This window comes from Gambusia affinis, linkage group LG21 (assembly GCF_019740435.1).
Source record: "Gambusia affinis linkage group LG21, SWU_Gaff_1.0, whole genome shotgun sequence".
Classification (NCBI taxonomy): domain Eukaryota; kingdom Metazoa; phylum Chordata; class Actinopteri; order Cyprinodontiformes; family Poeciliidae; genus Gambusia; species Gambusia affinis.
Window position 1 is genome coordinate 3739702 of NC_057888.1, and position 14547 is coordinate 3754248.

Below are 14547 nucleotides of genomic sequence, written 5' to 3' on the forward strand. Positions count from 1 at the left end.
GAGTAAAACTTTTTGTCCCTTAGATGTTTTTCTGCTCATTTTTCTTTACAGAATAACTTTTTTTAGTTTTTTATTTCTACCTTCTTGGCAAGTATAAAATAAAATAAAAAATGTTGCCCCTTTTGTTTGCGAAATAGAAAACTGGAGAGATGATCTCTTTCCACAACAAATTTTAAAAGAATTTGAAGTTGATTGAGATCTGGTCTTTGACTAGGCCATTCAAGCATGTGGATATGCTTTAATCCAAACCCTTTCATTGGCTGTATATTTAAGGTTGTTGTCCTGGCTGAGGTCCTTTTCAAACTCTTAAGTTTTTCTCAGGTCTCTCTTTTGTCCATCCATCAATGTGATACCCACGGCATCATGCTGCCACTACTGTGTCTCAGTTAGGATTGTGTTGTTAGGGATGAGGCTACAGCAGCAATGTCTCTACCAAGTACATTCTTGGGGAAACAATAAAACATGAATGTGTGTACTGTTGTGGTCTTACTTTGTGCAGAAGAAGAAAAGATATGGATTATTACCACATCTGACAATAAAATACTAGAATCCACTCAGAAGAACACAAGGAAGTAGTTAAAGGTGTAAATAATTGTAAAGACATCGTGCAAACATTCATAAAAGAGGAAGACCAGAAGAACAAAGCCTTTCAGAGTAGATGAAGACTAAACCCATTTGGATGACTGTGCTTGGTGCATATTTTCTTGTAGGAGAATGATGGGAAGAAGCATGAATCATAGTCTATGAAGGGCGATGTAATTACATGGGCCTAAGTGGCTTGTGTTGACATGGGGTTAGCTCGTATTATTGGATGGTCTGAGGAAGCATCTGGATGAAATCTGAAGTGCTTTGTGGGGGGAGCCAAGCTGAGCAGTGCTGCTTTAGGCCCTGCTTTTCTGTGCAGATGGATTTTGAAAACAAAAGATTTGAGAAGATCCCTGTGGGCTTTAAAGGTGAGGAAGTGTGTTTTTCTGTTATTTCAGTATTTTCCAGTTGCTTTATACCTGCTGCAAACAAGCTTAAAACAATCCAAGAGCAATGACTGTAGGAAAAATATTGATACGTTTCGAACTTGCAACAACAAGCACAATTTTGTACTGGGGACTAACATAAAATTGCATTATTAAGTATCAAGGTATGGGATGGTTTTGAAACGTTTTTACAAGTAAAGATTTGAAAAGTGTCGGAAACTGCAAGGATTCAGGTGGGAAAACATTCAAAAAACCTGGTTGGAGATTCATTTTGCAAACATTCTGCCAGAGCTTTGATGGAAAGCACAATCAGGCGATGGAATGCACAATCAGGCGATGGAATGGCCTAGTTAAAGTCCAGATCTACATCTAACTCGGGTTCTGGCAATATTTTAAATTGAAGTTCACAGATGCTTTTTATTCTGTCTAACTGAGAAGGAGTTCTTGTTAAAAAAGAATCTGCAAGGATTTCAGTTTCTTGGTTGGAGGAAAACACCCATACCTGGAAGTGTAACACACAGTGCATTTATTAACATCTCACTCTGGGGTTGGAATAAAGTTGCTAAACAGATTCTTGAGATTTTTATGCAAGAAAGGACACTTAAAAATTTAAATAAAGAGACAATTTTCCTTCCATGAGTTGTTCAGTGGTGCAGCAGGAGCACTGTTGGGTTCAAATCCCACCCATGCTTTTTTTGTGTAGTGATTTTCTGTTTTTCGCAGACATCTGTTGGTTCTTTCTAGGTATCCTGGCTTCTTCCCACAACAACAACAAAAAAACAAATCTAAAACACCAAAGTCTTATTTTTAGTCATGTTCTTCTACCTTCTACCTACTTTTAATCAACACCCTGAGGTGTTTTAACTCTTAAACAACACCATTCATCACAGTCAGCCCCTAATAGAGATTGTGTGTGTCGTTGCTTAGATTAGCGTTAATGTGTCCTCTGCTGGTTCATCACTTTATGTGACTCTTGTTCCTTATTACTCCCACCTGGTTTTTTCTTGGCCCAGCGTCAGACAGGACGGAGATTAATGTGATTTTTTTATTATTATTATTATTTTCAGTCACATAAAAGCAGCATCAGTGGAAACTTCAGCATGATGACAATAAATTGTCATCACACTGACTAATGTCCATTTCCTAAATTGACACAGAGATGAGAGATGGTGGAACGACTCCATGAGGCTTCAACCACTGTAGTTTCTACTAGCGTTGTAATAGCTAACATCCACAAATACTAGAAAACAGACTTTTAAATGCCTATTTTAATGGTTCAACACCAAATACATGTTAATACGCATTAATATTCACAACAGAGACCCTCTTAGCACTACAGCAGAAGCTAACTTTCACAATCTTCCTTTATCTCTGGTCTTTGTACATCCAATCAGCAGCAAGGAAAATAAATGAAGCTTCTGGATTGACTGCTTTGCAAATTCCTGCCAATTAGCACACATCTGCCTTTCAGCTTCTAAAGCTGCACTTTCTTTTGACTATTTCAGAAATGTTGTACAAAAAATGGTGAACAGACGAATTTTACGCAAATAATTTATATGTAAATATATGGTATCAACTAGAGATGTGATCTAATTAACGTTTTCTGGTTTTACTTCTTAGAAATAACAAATAATGATCGCTCAGACTGTATGCGTGTCCATGTGTGATTCCAATGAATTCGTTTCGACCAGTGAGCTTCTTGTCAGGTGTTTTCAGAGCAGAGATAATCCTGACGGACACACACTGATTTTCGGCGGATCAGAGACAGAGCTCGGACGGAAACACGGGATGCATCTTCGGTTGTTTTGCCAGCTGTCTAATTTCTGAGCGTGATGAAATCCAAACAGATGTTGCCACAAATGATCAGCTTCAGAAGGAGGGATTAGAGCGAGCTGCTCTTGCCTCAGTGTGTTTTAGATAACGTGGTTCTGCAGAGTACAGTGCGGCTTTCTTCCTGTCCAGCAGCTCAGTGTGGCTGCAGAGGCAGCGACTCTTTATTTCCCTGCTGCTGTGCTGCTCATTGGAAACTGACATGCTTATGGATCCAAGGGAGGTTTCTCTACTTCTCCATAGTGGTGAATGGCTATGTTCCCAAATAGTCTCTCTGTAAATGTACAGATTGTTTGCCACAGGGTCCTTGGGGAGAGCAGTGTTGCTTTCAGGGAGTTTGTCCTACAGTTTGGAGATAAAGCATAAACAATTCCCACAAACATCGACGTCTGTGGTTTATTACCACTGGAAATAAAAAGCTGCATTCCCCTTCATTCCTGTTCAGACTTAGGCTATAGGTTATTGTTTTTTCCAAATAAATTGTACTTTCAAATTATTTTGAAACGGCAAAGGAACAAAAACTAAGCTACACACTGCTTCCAACAAGCTCTGTATAATTTTCGTTGAGACTTTGTGTGCTGGATGCAAGTGACTACGACGGCATGTTGGCGCCATTGAAGATAGAAAAAAACGGAATAAACTTCCACCAAAAACTCGAGATTAATCTCAGAAATTTTCAATAAAGAACTTGGCAATTTCTATGTATCAAAAGGTCAAGAAAAATGTTCAAATTTTGAAATTAATCTCAGAAATTCTCTAGAAAACCACTTGGGAAATTTCTAATTTTCAAAAGTGGAAATGGCAAAGGAAAGGCCAGAAAGGCATGGGGAGACTTGGAAAATGACAACAACAAACAAAAGATGAAATCTGTTACACGGCTAAAACTACATTAAGTTTTAGCCGTGTCCTACAGTTTGGAGACGGCTCAAGCATTTGAATGCCTTCAAGTGCTTATTTGAAGGTATTCCCTTCAAATAAGCATTAGCACGTTTTTTTATTCTAAACTTTTATGAAAAACTTAATTTAATCCATAAGATAAGAACTAAAACCCTGAATGGGTTGCATCAGAATTACAGCACAGCTCACTTCTGTATGAAGTTAGAAAAGTAGCAGAGTAACCACAGTGTCAAAGCTCAGATGATTTGTGTCGTGTTGGAATTGTTCAGCCTGCAGTTTTCAGCCATGATTTTGCTTTTAATATCAAATACCTCTACTAGTGAGTCAGAGTTTGTAACAACTAGTGAATATCTAAACCAGTATACGCTACAATTGTAGCATATTTCTGCCTTTGGGTTCCTTTGCAGTTTTGCATCCTTATTTTCCTCCTTTCCAGACATTCAGCATTTTTTTGTTTATTCCAGGATGGGCATTTCCTGTTCTATTTAACCTTAATTCCAGATGTTTGTGGACTGTGACGTTACATGCAATGTGGCCGTTCACACTCTCAATCTCCACATGTTCGCCTGCAAGCAGAAAACTTCTTAATTATTAAATACTTTGGATCAATTTTGTGAATTAGCAAACAGAGGAAAGACAGACAGGAAATGCCTTTTAAGGGTGAATAACTGTAGAGTACGTTGATCCTTTCAACAAGTACATGCTTAAGGAGTGACTCCTCAGGCTCATCAAAGAACTCATAACACCATTTTGTATTATTTTGATGAGCTTTGTTATCAGGTTTAAATGAAATAGAAAAAAAAAAAACACCCCAGAAGCTTGAAATGTTTCATTATTAAAAAGGGAATTAATTTTTCTTGTTTCTTTTGGGAAATTAGTGTGCATTGCTTCAACCTTGAGACATTGTAGTAATGTTCTTTACTACGATGAATAAAAAAAATTGTAGCGACAGGAGAAAAAAAATAGAATAGAAGAAACAATGCATCTGGAGCAAAGCACTCTGCTACTGCGCTGCTCCTCAATTTTCCAGTATTTTTCATAAATTCTGTTCTTCAGTGCTAAACTGTGTTGAAGGAAAATATGTTTCTAATAAAATCCCCCCTGGGCTCATGTTAAAAACTTCTGAGCAGAAATGAAAAGGGGCCCATTTCTCTCTATATGTCTGCCTCAACGTGAGCCACGCCACCTCAGCTCTGCCACTTTTATGAGACATTAGCAGGCATACAATAACAGACTTCGGAACTAAATGAATGATTAGAGCAAGTTTAATAATTTAAATTTCACACTTTGAAGTATTTCTGAAGTCTTAAAGTTGCCTGGAGGAACAGATGGTGAATACCATTTCATTTGGCGGAGGGGACAGAAAAAAAGCTTGCAGCGGTCGCAGTTTAATTTAATTTTGTGTGTTGTGTGAGTTGTCTTTAGTTCCACAGTTGAGTTGGTAAGGGAAGCAGAAAGCAATTTTTGGCAGTGTGTGCATCACGTCAAATATGTGACATTGCAACAAACAACTAGTGCTGTCATTCCTGTGAGTGAAACTATGGCAATTTGTACAAAATTATTAGATGAAACGCCAGACAGAAAACAGCAAAACTAGCTTGCTACGTTGAATGGTGTGCACACTCACTGCTGAATAAAACTTCATCAAAATGATTATTATCCAGCAATATTAAAAGCCAGGCCATTAACAAAACCATTAAATAAAACTATATAGCATCTCCAATTTAAGTTTTATTCACCAGAACGTTGTTGCAAGACAAAAATCACTGGACAATACATTTCCTATAAGTTCCTACATCAGCTAGCTCTGCTACATTACAAATGCTAGCTTGCCCGTAGAGACATTAAGGGGAGATTCAGCTTCAGTTGTGTTATCCTGCAATTTCAAATGTAATATCATTATTTTCAAACAACTTCTGAAGACCTCATGGCAATAATCTTACAGTGCTGAAATCAATATAGAGATAATCTTGTGGTTTATTTGAGGCTTATAGTTTTTTTTTTCCTTCAATTTCCATTAGCAGTGATAAACAATAAAATATTGATGACAACAGTTTGAGAGTTATTTTTATTCCTGTCCTTGAAAAAAAAAAAAATAATAATTTTTTTTTTTTCATCTCTTCGTTTATAAAAGAAATTATTCAAAGGTTGTTTGTTGCTGAAAATGTTATTTTTTATGTATGAATACAAAGCACCAGAAATTAATAAGAAACTAAATAGAGCCATTAACACCTCACCTTTACTAAAGAATACTTGAAAGGTATTTTAATAGAATATGAATTGTATCGCAGCTCATGTGGCCTTGTTATGTATAATGGACAGAGGAAACTTATGAACCTTGTTTGTAATGAAAACAAGACGAGCCAAATGTAATCACTGACCACTACAGCAAATGTAATAACTGAGATTAATCTAAATTGAAATATAAATACTTAGAAGTTGAAAAATCCATAATGTATTGTCTTCAAAGTTACATTGAATCAAATGGGTTTTTTTGTTTTTTTTTTGTTGTAAAATGTCTGAGTGAAATGGGTTTTTTTTGTTTTTTTTATTATTATTATTATTTTTTTTTTTAGACAGGATTTACAGACCCACTTGTGCTATCAGGGCTTCTGTCTCTGCTTTTAATGCCACTAATTGGAAGTTTTACATTAACAGATGGCAGCATCACCTAATTATCCCAAGTTACTTCTGTATTTACCTGCAAAGACAAAGATGCCTCAGTCTGACAGTTAATTAAAACTGATTTTGAATTACGTTTCGTCGTCTGTTTCTGAAAATATATTCTCCTCAATCTGAAAAAAGTGATCTGTGATGTAAAGGACAAACGCTTTCTGTCTTGCGCCACTTGCCACCTGTGATCGCTCGCTGAATAGAAATCTTTCCCCCTTTGCCGTGACACCATTCATCTTCCACCGGTGTGAAGGTTAAGGACCTGTTCACCTGACCACCACATATCATTGATTGTGCTGAAATGCGGTGCAACTGTGTGAGAATGCATGTCACGCTTTTGCTGCACTCCACTACTTCTGTCGACGCAGTGTGAAAACGTTTACAGTCTAAGGGCCCCGCTGGGGGCCTGGCTTTACTGTGCTGCCTTTCTTTTCTTCTTAGTTTGAATGGAACAGGAGGAGCGCTGGGAGTCTCCGTGGAAGGAGACATGCTCAGACTATACAGGCCAATGCAATTTGTTCAGTCGCATATGATAGCTATGAATGATTGTCTGCATTGTGCTCCACAAGTGGCCAGATTGACTTTGCTGGTTCCTGCAGTAAATTTTGCTGTTGCTGTTAGAATAACAATGCAAATGTTATTCGGCGAGGAGAGGCCGGAAAGAAGAAAATACAATGCATACTCCGTTTACATGACAGCACTCTCCAGATGAAAAATGAGAAGACAATAAAAACATTTTATTCTCTTCTTCATCGCAACTCAATGCAGCATCAATAACTTCACTGGTCCAGGGGGTTTTGATGCTGATGTGTCCATCTGTATACATGTGCACTTCCTATAACTAATTTTTGCATATTAGATTCACCTAATCATAATCTGAATGAAAGGTTTAATACCCATCTATCCATTTCCTATACCCACTTATCTTGCATGGTTGCTGGGATGGTACCTGTCTCCAGTGGTCATTGGGCGAAAGGCGTGGTACAACCTGGAAAGATCTTCCAAGGTGTATCTCATACACAGTTCGTCACAGAAGCACATAGAACAAACAAAAAAACACACACACACTCATTCATAAAGACACTTTACAGAAAGTTACTAACCAAACAGTCATGATTCTGGACTGTGGCAGGAAACTAGAATACCAGGAGAGAACCTACATACGCATATGGAGAATGAGCCCAGGTCAGGATTCAAACCCAGGACCTCCATGCTGCAAGGCACTAGCTCTACCCACTAATTAATTGGTAGCCTGGCCATTCCACAATCTGGGATTTTTTTGGACTCCCTCCTCTAGCTGTTCTGCTGGGTCAATCAGAGACCAGAAGAGTTTGTGAGTGATGATGTCAGTTTTCTGCGCTGTTTTGGAATTGTGGTCTGTTTGTAGTTTTAGCAACGGCAGCAGAGGAGGTGAAGGAAGTCGTTCAGTCTGTGTCAGTCCAAAATACTGTACTAACATTAACATCCTCGTTCGGATCAGCACTTCTCTTTTCTCGCTGGAGGGCGGTTGTTTACAGCGCCTTGTTACAGCGCTGCTCATCTCTCGCTCAACGACTCTCAACATGAGACCAAACTGTATAGACCGATGGACAACTTAATCCAATTATGTTGTTGTTCATTGCAATCATATTGAGTGAAAAACAAATCCTAGAAATTCCCATTAATGTAAGAAACAAAATAAGTACAAAAATGCTTGTGAAACTTGCAGTTTGTTTGGCATTCTGCTCCACTGTTTCTGCTTTCTCTGGATGCTGCTGTGAAAGCCGAAGTGACAACAAAGTTCTTGCTGAGGAAAAACAGAACCTTTCCTTTCTTCTTTCAGCTTTTGTTTCTTCGTCTGCGAGCAGCAGAGCCACGACTTCATTCATCTCTGCCCCCGCTGAACCGACACGCCGTCTGCAGCTGCGACATGCAGCACAACATGCCTTGCGTGTCTTTCAGATTGTTGCTTCCTTGATGCTTCCCGCCGTCACCTCTGCTTCCTTTAACCAGGTATTTGTCCCTCTGCACGGCTCAGTGCCCAGCGCAGCTCCATAAGCACAAAGACGTGATTGCTCTTTGTCATGAACATTGGCCACAACTGTTTTCTAGCAGAGATGTTTTTTTGCCCTCTCACATAACAACAAAATAGATAATTATATTCACTCAGAAAGAGTGCAGCAGCTTTCTAAACTTGAGATGGAAATGCGAACAAAGGAGGATGACAATTAGTAGACTGTGTTTGTTTTCTCTCTCTGCATTTGTCAATTCTAATGCAGTTTTCCTCGACTGGAAGACAGATATCAACTGTGACAGTAACTGGAAAATGATTGCTTAATCCATTAAATTAAATTAAATAAGTCATTAATCACCTAAGTGAAATTATTTTCATGCAAAAAAAAAATATATAAATTGACAATCATTCTGTAGTGAATTACATTACATGATTTGAAGATAATTGACTTAATAATTCAATATTTCTCTTACAAACTGCAACAAATTTATAACTTTACTGAAAATCAAAAATTGATTTGAACTGGTTAAACTGTAATTGTACTCCCTGCATGACACATCATGGATTTTTGCACAAAATAATATAAAAAGACAAATTTCTTCCCACAAGCGGAAATACTCAGAGACTCATCACTGAAGAGCTGTGCAGGTTTTATGATCGATGAACAAAAAAAAAAATAGATTTTGCATCCACTGAGTTCACAAATACATATTTTTACCTCAAACTCTTGTTTCATTTCCTTGTTTGTTTATTGTCTGAAAACACTTCATTCCGTTTTTAAATATAAATATAACAATATTGTAAAATTTTAAAGTGTGATGTTACATGTAGCTTAAACATGACCTAGATATAAAATAAATAACTTAAATATTCTTTATTATGTTTAATGGACATAGAAACATTGGATATTGAAAGAATATTGAAACTAATTGTACAACATGGAGTTTCATTGCTGTTGTGTTTCTTTTGTGTTTAAATTTTGTTTAACTAGAGCGTAGTTACAAGAACTAAACATCTATTCTGAAATAAAACGTAAAGCAGGTTAGCTGCTGAGAAAATGAAATATTTTTTCCTTTTTATTAATTTTTTTTGTTTGCATTTCTTCACGTTGAGTTTCTACTTGTGTGTCCGCATCAGGGATTGAATAAAAAGCTTAAAATCCACGTGACCTACAAGTTGCTTCATTAAAGTTGCATTAAAACCCAAGATGTCAGTCCCAACAAAGCTTTTCTTGGAGCAAGTTATTTTAAATGTTTTTTATTTTTGACTTGCTTCTGAGTCTCTTTCAATTTGATGTCTTCAGAGAGGAATTAAGAAGTTCTCACTCGGTACGGCTGCTTTATCTTCGCTCTCCCTCCTGCTTCCCTGCTGTGTTCCTTAACATTGGCATCTGTTGCTCGGCAGCGTGGATGGCCCTTGAGCTCGGGCGCAGCGTCACATCAAAGATGGGTTCTCCAATAAGACCCCAGCTAAGCTTCAGAACCGCAGGCTGCTGGAGCGCGAGTCTCATCAGCAGCAGGGGACAAAGACAACCACAGCAACTCACACAGGTACCTCTTGGTCTCAACTCGGTGCCGTCTTTGTTCCTGTCCACTAAGAGATTAAAATAATTCTTGCTGCACAAAAGAGAGTAGTAACAACTGGTTCTCAGTCAGATGAAGTGTCAAGCTAGAGGATTGCTGATATGATGCAACTATAGTGGGATAAAAGCCTGTTTGCTTTCAGTTCTTCTTCAGGATTCAGACCCAATCAGTGCAGACCTTCTCTCAGATTTCAGTTTCCCTACCAGGAGGAAAATGATAGAAATCATCTGCTGTGCTGCTCCAACCTGGTCAGAGCCTTATTGGCAAAATTGGACTCTAATTCTCTCATTTTTCACTCAAGATCTAAAGGGCTGCCAATGGCTGTGAGCTGATGGTGAGGTGGTCCAGAATACAAAGCCTTCCTCACTTAGCCATGACCGCTGGAGAGCTGCATTCAATGGTTCTTCAGGCTCTGAGTTAAACCGCAAAAAAAACTCCTGAAACATTTTCTCATTTAGCCGCGTTAAAGCCACATGCTTGAATGCAATTTTTGGGGGATTTTGTGTGAAAGACCATCCTAACATCATACACAATAGTGGATAAAAATTATATTTTTTTATCTCTTGGATAAAGAAAACTCTGCAAAGTGTATCAAGATTTTGAATTCAGGCCCCCAAACACTACGGGAGAATCTTTTACAGTCTTTTGGGGGTTTCCTTTTATATTCCTTAAAGCAAAAGACTGGATGGAGGCTGTCTCTTTATTCAATTCAGTTGATGTTTGGACGACGATGAGGTGGGGTTTTTTTTGGCTGTTTTGAAATCAGCAAAACTGCAATGGAAATAGTTTTTCTGCATCATACAAATCATGTGTTCAACAGCCGGATGTTGCTATTGGCAGAAAAGACGAAGAAGAAGGTGGTAGGAGGATGATGGTGCAGCACGTTTTTTTTAATTACTTCATGTGGGGACAAAGCAATTTTTATTTTTATTTTTTTACATTAGTGGAGTATTGACAAAGTTGTGTGATGCTTGTGCATGACATGCTAACAGCTTGATATCGGGGCAGCAGAGACGATACTTCACAGTAACATGTCCTGGATGACGTCAGTTGTTGCCAAACTCTGCTAATCCACCTCATTTGATTTTGCTGCTCCTCTTTAAATCTGTGTGGCTGTATGCTTGGAAAGCCAGATTGGAGTCAGGAATATGATCCTTCCTCGTTATGATCGCTGGAAAAGATGCTTGAACTTCCTCTGTCTCTCTCTGCTCTTTGATCCTGCTCTTCATCCATGAAGAAAAGTTCCAAACTCCTCTAAGATTTGGGGTCATAGGTCATATTACTTGAGTTGTTGAGCTGCCAAAGAAAAGCATTTTCACAGTATCTTCAATCTGAAGTATCTTCACACACAATAGAACCACGAGGCAGATCCATAATGTAACACAAGTGTGAGGCATAAGCTGTACGTTGGTTTTACACACAAAAAAGAAAAAGTAGAGAAAGAAAAAATCTGTAGCAAACCTTGAGTGCTTCAGACACTGTAAGCTGAGCATGTCATAGTGTTGAGAGAAAATAGACAAAGAAAAATGTTCTGTCAGCATTTTTTCTCCAAATCTTGTCTAAATGAGTGAACAACAGGATAACAAAACCAGTTGAAAACAAAAGGTAAGCTGAGCTGAAATGTTTCTCAAGCACCATTCAGTCAGAATTGCTGTGCGGCATTTGAATGCTTCTCTTTATTTATTTTTTCCTCATTAATGTACTACAATATTCATTCACTTGTCTTTACTTTTGAGAAGCAGTTCTGTAACGTCGACCTCTGTGAATCAAGAAACAGACGCAGAGAGGTTCCAGGCGATTAGCGGCAGAAGTGTGTTTTGTTTCCTGTTGAGTAGACGCCTCACCCTCAGAACAATCAGGCTGCTGTAGAACAACACAACTCTGAGATTAGGTTGAAAATATTGCACTTCAGCTCTGTGCTGCACAGTGGGAAGAAAAAATGACTTTCATTAAATTACACTGAATTTTATACATCAGTGATGATAAGCTCTCAAAGGGTCCAGCCATCAAATAGGAGAGCCTCAACTCCTGCGATGTATGTAATGGTGTGATATTGCGGTGCTTCAGAAATAGCATTACAAATTAAAGGGCAATTCTCGCAATGACTCTAACAGAAAAAAATGTTGCATCCAATTTATTTTCTTCTCTGGTTATTAGCTGCATTCATTGTGTGAGTGGACTTGGGGACCTGTGATCAGACCCCTCACTGGTAAAACAAGGCAATAAGGCTGAAACTGATTTTTTTTTTCAAAGGGGGATAAAAAAAAGAACTATAGTGATGCAACGTAGTTCACAGATATGTCCCATAAAGAGCTGCAGCAGTTTGTTTAATAAAACGTCTGACAATAGTTCTCAGTTTTGGACATTTTTGTTGCATTTTCGTCACATTAAAATCTCAAACTGACATAAAGTCGTGCATCATTTTGCAGTGGAAAAAAAGCTGATGAATGCCACATGCTTGCTATGCTAACAGTACAAGTTAACTCAACGTCTGACAGCAACTTAAAAAGAACAGTAAAACAAACCAGTGCAACTCACCCTCCTGCTGTAGTTAAGCGCTATAAAGCAAAATATTATGAACAATTTACCAGAAAGGCAGAATTCTGGTGCCCAATTCTGGTGCAGATCCTTGTTTGCGCTGTAAGAAATATGTTTTTACATTTCCCAGATCCATAGAAGTAAAGCTTATTTGTATCAATGGCATTTTGACAAGTGAATGAAGGCACAAAGTTTAAAGTTGAGATTATGGAAAAGTAAGACAAGAGCAACACTGAATCAAAGGTACAGTTTCATAAAGGACACTGACACTTGCTGTTATCTTTGGTACTGGTCTCCCAGTCGGGGAGATGCTGTTTTTAAATTATATATTTTTATAAATCAGGATTGAAATCTCTCATACCTAATTCGGTTTGCCCAAATTATATTGTAGCAACTGAAGATTTCACAGCATCAGCATCCACAGTAACTTCATGAAGATGCTTCTATATGAGTTACAAGTACACAGTTTCCTTTTGGGGTATTTTTGGAATTAAATGTTTGAGTTTAATTCTCTTTTATGGGTATAAAATATAACAGAAAGGAAACCAGAGCTAAACTAAACTGCAGAATGTCTTCCACTACCTCTAAATATTTATTGCACAACAGCTAAGAGATCAGGAGTTTCCTCCATTCCTTTTACAGAGGTGGTCACACTAGCTGTGTTTCCATTAATCATGAAATTGCTCAATTTTACATTTCTATAATAAATTCACTTAATGGAAACAGCTCAGTGTTGAAAAAAATATTCTTGATAAAAAGTTGTGGTGGTAAGATGAAGTGGTTTTTTGGCAGTTTTTGTCTAAACTGCAATGGAAACACTTTTTCATCAGTAGGAGTGAGCAAACATTCACATGGGATTTTATAATTTAATCGAAATGCTGCATTTGCACAATTACATTTCTTTGACATTACCAAAATATTGACAAAGTTTTGCACACTATTGGCAATGAGCTGTTCATCAGAGTATTGATGATCAACATTTAGATTCCTTTGAATTCCAATAAAAGCAGAAAAATAAACCTTTGTCTCAAGGCTACTTAGCTTGAACATAATCTATACTAGAAAAACTCCTCTGCTACCTAGAAGCACATTATCTTGACGTCTAATTAAAAGATATGGAGGTATAATTATGTATTTTAAGAGTTGCCTCCATTAAAGCTACTGTGACATCATGCAGGACGAGTGAAGCCATTTGGAGGATGGCGGTCATTATTTCACTGAAGCAAACCAAGAGGAGACCTCTTAGTTTAACAAAGTGTAAACACAGCAGCTTGTGGCTTCTGTGATCTGCCATGAGATGACATCAATCAGTTGGAGATGAATTAATAGAACAATGCCACAGAATGACTGAACTCATTTAGATACGCCCCGCTGAGCTCATACCACGAATCTTTGCAGCGCAAACAGTTACACGCACACGCACGCACCACCACACACCAAGAAGTCCTGCGGGCTACGAAGCTTTCTGATTTACTCTGATAATCTCAGCTGTGAGTCCTTTTATGAGTATCAGTGCGCACTGATGAGCCTAACAGAGACACAGAGGAAAAATGTCATTACTGTAAATGTGTATTTTGTTTGGAGGTAATCAGCGATGTACCAATACAAACTTAGCATTATTTGTTTCTTTACCAATAAGTTGGAACAAGGTAATGTTTAGTGAACACTTAGAGGCTAAAAAGTATAACTTAACATTTTGCCACCGACACAAATATCAATGGATTTTATGAAGCACACAAAAAGTAGTGAAAAATTGTGAATCAGAGGAAATTTAATAAATGGTTTTCAAGATTATTTGCAATGTGAAACAGTGTGGCTGTAGAGAATACTAGCTAATGCTAGCTTTTGTTTGCTAGCTTGCTCAAGCTCAGTCCACAGATATTGTTTGCAATAACTTTTACAAACATTATTTTAAACTTTTACTTTCCACAAACAAGCACCAATTCAGCTTAGAGTTGTTGGCATTGAATGCAATTTTGATTTTAGATGCACTTTTACATATTTGTATTGTAAAATAAACATGTTTCCATAAATTCCTACTACCATTGATGTGAGGAGCGGC

General features: G+C 37.8%; 1 protein-coding gene across 3 annotated transcripts in view; it reads left to right on the forward strand.

Annotated features, from left to right (window-relative positions):
- Nucleotides 1-14547, forward strand: part of LOC122824250 (cadherin-18) — a 199553-nt gene that overhangs the window by 37637 nt on the left and 147369 nt on the right. For 2 of the 3 annotated variants that reach the window (XM_044104627.1, XM_044104625.1), the window contains exons 3-4: nt 8194-8363; nt 9668-9914. The exons of the other annotated variant lie outside the window; for it this stretch is intronic. The gene's annotated coding sequence lies outside the window, so the exon portion shown is untranslated. The remainder of the gene's footprint in view (nt 1-8193; nt 8364-9667; nt 9915-14547) is intronic. 3 annotated transcript variants of the gene reach the window in all.